This window comes from Ranitomeya variabilis, chromosome 3, assembly GCF_051348905.1.
Source record: "Ranitomeya variabilis isolate aRanVar5 chromosome 3, aRanVar5.hap1, whole genome shotgun sequence".
Classification (NCBI taxonomy): domain Eukaryota; kingdom Metazoa; phylum Chordata; class Amphibia; order Anura; family Dendrobatidae; genus Ranitomeya; species Ranitomeya variabilis.
Window position 1 is genome coordinate 377,155,730 of NC_135234.1, and position 7,178 is coordinate 377,162,907.

The 7,178-nt window shown below is 41.9% G+C and overlaps 1 protein-coding gene across 4 annotated transcripts in view; it reads left to right on the forward strand.

Annotated features, from left to right (window-relative positions):
• The window catches only part of TMEM54 (transmembrane protein 54), a 214,181-nt gene that overhangs the window by 94,893 nt on the left and 112,110 nt on the right, over positions 1-7,178 (forward strand). The window lies entirely within an intron of this gene.

Here is a 7,178-nt window from a genome sequence, read left to right on the forward strand (position 1 = left end):
CTTATGTTGTAGTGATGAGAAACGGCTCAAGGGACATTTATGAATTGACCATACCACTGGTAACATTGACCCAATCAGTGTAATGGCAAGCAATTAGTGTACCTAAAATGAAGACTAGAGGGATCTGTCTACCATACATTATGCCACTCTATATTATAATCCTGGGAGTAGAACAGGTATGACCTTCCATCATGAAAGCGTCTTCATGGTCTTGTCAGATGCAAAGAATGGAGCAATGTGTCCTATTGTCCTCATGTCACTGCTCTCAAAGGCTGTTATGGTGCAGAGTAGGATGGCAATAGAGACTGGACTAGAGGTGTATCCTCTTAAGCGATGAGTCACACTTTTGTTTTCATAACCATAATAGTTGGAGCTTGATCTGGAGACCATGAGGACAACTCCATGAAGAGGTCTTCATGAGGGAATGTGAAAGTCTCCCAAAAGTCATTTTTCAAGACAGAACCAAACCATTCTTTGCGCTACTGTGAGCAACTTGTGTGGTCTAAACATGCTAACATGGCATGCAATGATTCTGGATTTGTCTTCAATCAAGCACATCTGAAAAGGCATTGGTCAGCAATTGCAAAGGGAGCTGGTAGCAGTGGATTTTGATGGTTGGGGTGTCTGAGTGCATTCAGTGTGGCAGAACATTCCTCAGACAACCATTAATAACTTCACTGATAGTATGCTAAGACGTGTGACTCCATACGTGGAGCTCATATGCGATACTGAATAAATCGAGATATTTTGAAAATTTTGCATCTAATATTTCATGATTTCCTTGTCATCAACATGTCCATCAATCCTGTGCTTCAAATAGTTTCCTGATTTTTTTTCTTCTCGGTGTTGCAATTTCAATGGCGAGTAGTGTATATATTTATATTAAATAAAATAAAAAATACATACCTTATTTTTTGGACTATAAGACGCACCGAACCATAATATGCATCTAGGTTTTAGACGTTGAAAATATAAAAAAAAAGTGTTTTGAAGCAAATAATGGGGTAAAATATTTAATAATATAAATAACATAACATTTCAGCAATGCAAATGTAAACAGAACTCAGCAGCAACATTAACAACCCTTGTTGATTTAAGTACAGAAACTCCTCAGTCATCAGGGAACCCCAAGAACTCCTCGTCACTACTGTCCATATTTATGAAGCTCGGTTCCTCAGAATCACTAGTATCACTCTCTTCACTCTGTTCATAGAGGATGTCATCTTCAGAGCCATCTAAGGCATTGCTGATGCCACATTTTTTTTTTTTTAAGGACTTCACAATGGTTTCATCCTTATCGGACTGCCATGAGGTTTTCACCCATTCACAAACTTAGGCGATTGTGGGCCTCTTCATTCGTCCAGTTGGTGTCAGATCATGGTTTCCAGCAGCCATCCATTTATTCCACTCTTCTCTCATGAAAACTTTAAACGGTTTGTTGATTGAAATGTCCAAAGGTTGCAACTAACTGGTAAGCCACCAGGAATTACAGTTTTCTAATCTTTAAATCTCCTTTTTGTGGCTTCAGTGATATGTGCCCTAAACTGGTCCAGCACTAATAGAGCAGTTTTTTTTCAGAAGCCCTCCAGGACGTTTGGACCACACTTTTTCTATCCATATCTTCATGCCATTTTCATCCATTCATCCCTTTTCATGAATATTAACAATGACTCCTCTTGGAATTGCCTCTTCTGGCATGGTTTTTCTCTTGATAATCAGCAGTGGAGGCAATTTAGTGCCATCTGCACAGCAGGACAACACAACTGTATAATGGGTTTTCTCATGCCCTGAGTAGTGTTGAGTATTCCGATACCGCAAGTATCGGGTATCGGCCGATACTTGCGGGTATCGGAATTCCGATACCGAGATCTGATACTAATTCTAGGCATTCAGGATTTGAAAATTACGTCACGGCTTGTTGTGATTGGTCGCGTCGCCGTCACATGGGCGGCACGCGACCAGTCACAAGCCGTGATGTAATTTTCAAATCCTGAATGCCTAGAATTAGGCATTCAGGACCTGAAATTACGTCACGGCTTGTTGTGATTGGTCGCGTCGCCGTCACATGGGCGGCACGCGACCAATCAGAAGCCGTGACGTCACGGAAGGCAGTAAACGCGCGCATTTTAAGCAAAGAAGGCTGCCGGTTCCCTCGGTAAGGTGCAGGCTGCGTCGTAGAGGTGAGTATAGCAATATTTTTTATTTTAATTCTTTATTTTACACAGTAATATGGATCCCAGGGCCTGAAGGAGAGTTTCCTCTCCTTCAGACCCTGGGAACCATCAGGGATACCGTCCGATACTTGAGTCCCATTGACTTGTATTGGTATCGGGTATCGGTATCGGATTAGATCCGATACTTTGCCGGTATCGGCCGAGACTTTCAAGTATCGGACGGTATCGCTCAACACTAGCCCTGAGGTCTTCACGGCTATAGGTTTGGCACCTTTCACAACAACAGTTTTGTTTGATGGAAGATCGAACGTCAACGGAACTTCATCTATGTTCCCAATCTGAGTCAATTCGTATCCATTTTTCTTTCTTGCATCCAGTACAAATTTGTGAAAAGACACAATCTTGGTTTCGTATTCTTTAGGTATTTTTTTGTTGAATCCTAGTTTTTGTGCGCATAGCAAGGCTACATCTCTTCATAAATCTATAGCACCATGATGGTGATCCTGTGAAGTCCTGAATGCCTTTTTCTGCAGCAAGACGTTTAGCTTCATAAATGATCATTTTTGTAGATACAGAATATCCATTGTTCCTGTGACGTATGATCCACTCTTTCACATCCACTTCTAAATGTGGCATGCCCACGAAAACATTTTTTCTTTGTCCATTTTTTGCAGCTGATCCTCCTGGTTCCTCCATTCCCGTATCATTTTTTCAGTTGGAGGTGGCCCGAAGTGTCTCTCAGCTGTCCTGTTCCCATGTACGACATTTGACGTACCTACTGTATACGTAAATGTCGGGTAGGGGTTCCCGACCAATATCACATACGTACGTCATGGCGAATGTGCATGGCACAGGAACTGTATAACCCACTAAATGCAGCTATCAATATCGATCACAATATTTAGGAGGATGGAAGAGTGAGGGGGCTCCTCCCGTTTGATCAGCACCCATGCGATGTAACGAGGGCCCAATGGTCTTGGCAAGCCGATGTCTTCATGATGACTTTCGGGTCTGTCATACACAGTGGCCTGTTTTGGTGTGAGGGGCTCACTCACTCAGCTGCTTGCAGAGGTAAACACAGGAACGCTTCTTGTGGTAAATTACCTGCTGGTTTATTACGGAACAGCATAAACCATAGCAGGGTTCAGCAAAGTAAACATGACCTTTCTGCCGTAACAGCAAAACAAAAGATAACGTATAGCAAAGTCCTGATTACTGAGGGGTTCACCAGTTCAGACCACAATGTGTCTTCAGCTCCACCTGTAGCCACATCTGGAGTCGCTCCTCTCCAAACCACAACACAGATAAAAAAAGCAAACAAAAAAAAAAAAAACAGTGGCTGTACATTTTACATCCCAGTCAAACCCTTGAAGGGGAGATATGGTGAGTAGGCCTCCTTCCCATCTCTGACCTACTCACCTACAAACCCATCCCTTATCATGGCTGATTAACTCCTTCAGCACATGGCATGCTGGAGAGAAACTTATGGGTTTTTAGATCATGGAAGAAAGCAATCTCCGTGATACATATCTTCCCTCACATACAGTGCCAGTAATGCATTGCGGTTCTGGAGCATTGCAATATCAAGTGATCAGAGTAATAAAAATTAAATTCCCATAGAGCTGCTAAGTAATAAAGTAAAAAATATATATATTTAACCCCTTACTGACCTTGGACGGGATAGTACGTCCAAGGTCAGCTCCCCTGCTTTGATGCAGGGCTCCGCGGTGAGCCCGCATCAAAGCCGGGACATGTCAGCTGTTTTGAACAGCTGACATGTGCCCGCAATAGCGGCGGGTGAAATCGCGATTCACCCGCCGCTATTAACTAGTTAAATGCCGCTGTCAAACGCAGACAGCGGCATTTAACTACCGCATCCGGCCGGGCGGCCGGATATGAGCGCATGGCCAACCCCCGTCACATGATCGCAGGTCGGCTACGCTTCTCCATTGTAACCATAGAGGTCCTTGAGACCTCTATGGTTACTGATCGCCGGTAGCTGTGAGCGCCACCCTGTGGTCGGCGCTCACAGCACATCTGATTTTCTACTACATAGCAGCGAACAGCAGATCGCTGCTATGTAGCAGAGCCGATGGCGTTGTGCCAGCTTCTAGCCTCCCATGGAGGCTATTGAAGCATGGCAAAAGTTTTTTTAAAAAGTTTAAAAAAAATGTGAAAAAAATAAAAAAAATATTAAAGTTTAAATCACCCCCCTTTCGCCCCAATCAAAATAAATCAATAAAAAAAATCAAACCTACACATATTTGGTATCGCCACGTTCAGAATCGCCCAATCTATCAATAAAAAAAAAGCATTAACCTGATCGCTAAACGGCGTAACGAGAAAAAAAATCGAAATGCCAGAATTACGTTTTTTGGTCGCCGCGACATTGCATTAAAATGCAATAACGGGCGATCAAAAGAACGTATCTGCACCGAATTGGAATAATTAAAAACGCCAGCTCGGCACGCAAAAAATAAGCCCTCAACCGACCCCAGATCATGAAAAATGGAGACGCTACGAGTATCGGAAAATGGCGCAATTTTTTTTTTTTTTTTAGCAAAGTTTGGAATTTTTTTTTCACCACTTAGGTAAAAAATAACCTAGTCATGTTAGGTGTCTATGACCTCGTAGTGACCTGGAGAATCATAATGCCAGGTCAGTTTTAGCATTAAGTGAACCTAGCAAAAAAGCCAAGCAAAAAACAAGCGTGGGATTGCACTTTTTTTTGCAATTTCACCGCACTTGGAATTTTTTTCCCGTTTTCTAGTACACGACATGGTAAAAACAAAGATGATGTCGTTCAAAAGTACAACTCTTCCCGCAAAAAATAAGCCCTCACATGGCCAAATTGACGGAAAAATAAAAAAGTTATGGCTCTGGGAAGGAGGGGAGTGAAAAACAAACACGGAAAAACGAAAAATCCCAAGGTCATGAAGGGGTTAAAAAAAATTCACAAAATAAAAAAAAAAAAAAAATATACCCATATATGCATATCCTTATGTAAAAACAAAAAAGTACACATATTTCGTATCAACATGCCAGAATGACCTGATCTATAAAAATGTGAAGTGTTAAAATATCCATAAAAATAAGCTATAGCTCTCAGAATATAGTGATGCAAAACCAGTTCTATTTTTCTATAAAATAATTTGTGTAAAAGCAGCAAATCATAAATAAATTATATAATTGTGGTATCGCTGTAATCATACTGACCTGAAAGATAAAGATATCTTATCAATTTCACTACATGGTGAACGGCATTAAAAAAAAAAATAATAAAATCAATTCCTGAATTGCTGTTTTTTGTCCATTCTGCTGCTGAAAAATTGGAATAGAAAACAATAAAAAAAAATTGATGTGCTCAAAAATAGTACCAATAAAAACGTCAACTTGTCCTGTAAAAAAACAAGCCCCCACATGACTCTGTTGGCAGATATATAGAAAATTAAAGCTCTCTGTTTTTGCAAAAAAAAGGATCTTTTAGTGTGCAACAGCAGCCAAACATAAGAAAATATAAATCTGTAAATATTTTTGTAATTGTACCGACCAAAACAATAAAGTCACCTAATCACTTATCGTGCACCAGAAATGGCATACAAAAAAAATAAATAAAACCAATTCTTCACCAGCTATTGATTTGTTTATTCTGCCTCCCAAAGATTGCAGTAAGGCTTAGCTTATTTATCCTGCGCTCTACACTGAGCGCCTACACTGGGGTTTCCATGTAAATCTCTGAAATACATGATTCAGACGGAACCCCTGAAGGAAGATTCCTTATAGTGAGGCAGATGGAGTCACTGTGGAAGCCATCTGGCCTAGGATACAGCATTAAAGCATGGATGGCCACAGTTTTGTGCGACTTTGATATCATGGGCTTCCAGGATACTGGTAGCACAAAGGTTCTGAAAAAGCTCTATGGCTCCTCACCCCCAAAAGAAATCGAGGGAATTCTGTGCTCAAATGCCCCCCTCACTTCAAAGCCCCAGTGTGCTTAAACCACATTTAGCGTCCACATGTTTAGCATTTCTGTAGAAATGAAAACCCGCTCAATTTACAGGGTACAGGTGTCCAAAAGCACGAACTGGGTATAATGTACGGACACTACAATGTACTGGGCCCTACAACCAAGCTCAATTTTTGTGTTTTTTTCTGGGCACTACAATGGTAGATTTTCAATTTTCACTCCGCAATATCCACAACTGTTTGTTTTTGGAAAACACCGATGGGAGTCAAAATCGTCACTACACCTGTATATAAATTCCCAGAGGGGTGTAAGTTCCAAAATGGGGTCACTTGGGCGGGGATTCTGCTCTTCTGACACTGATGGGGCTCTGTATATGGAGTCAGCAAACTATTCTATGGCAATTTGTTTTCGAAGAGTTAAACAGCGCTCCTTCTCTCCCGAGTCTTGACGTGTGGCTAAGCAATACAGTACAGATACATATGGAGTATTTCCATGTTCAGCAGAAATTGTGTGGCAAATTTCGGTGCAATTTTTACCAATTTCCTTGTGTAAAAATATAAAATCTGGCGCTAAAACATGTAACGCCTATGGATCGTGGACCCAGTGCATTATGGCCAGGCTTACCCTGGAGGGGTGTAACTAAGCAGCTACCTGGTATTCACTGGAGCCTCTGATGGTGAGGTCGGTTTGTGTCCGGAACAGTAGCAGCTGACTTCAAGGGTCAGAGATGCTGGTTCGGATTGTGTGTCCCAGGAAGGACAGGACGGCCACTGGTACAGGTCAGACTGTGCGGCTTCTGGATAGCAGACAGGACGGCCTTTGGTAAGGGTTCAGACTGTGCAGCTTCAGGATAGAAGTCAGGGCGGCCACAGGTACTGGTACAGACTGTGTGGCTTCTGTTTAGCAGAAAGGGCAGGAATGCAAGCAGGATACAGGTTAGACAAAGTAGGGTTAGGATCAGATAAAGGCACCTAACAGCAGGCGGAGGTGCCTTAAGTAGTAAGTGTCTCCCAGCTATTGGCTGGGGACACTTTAGG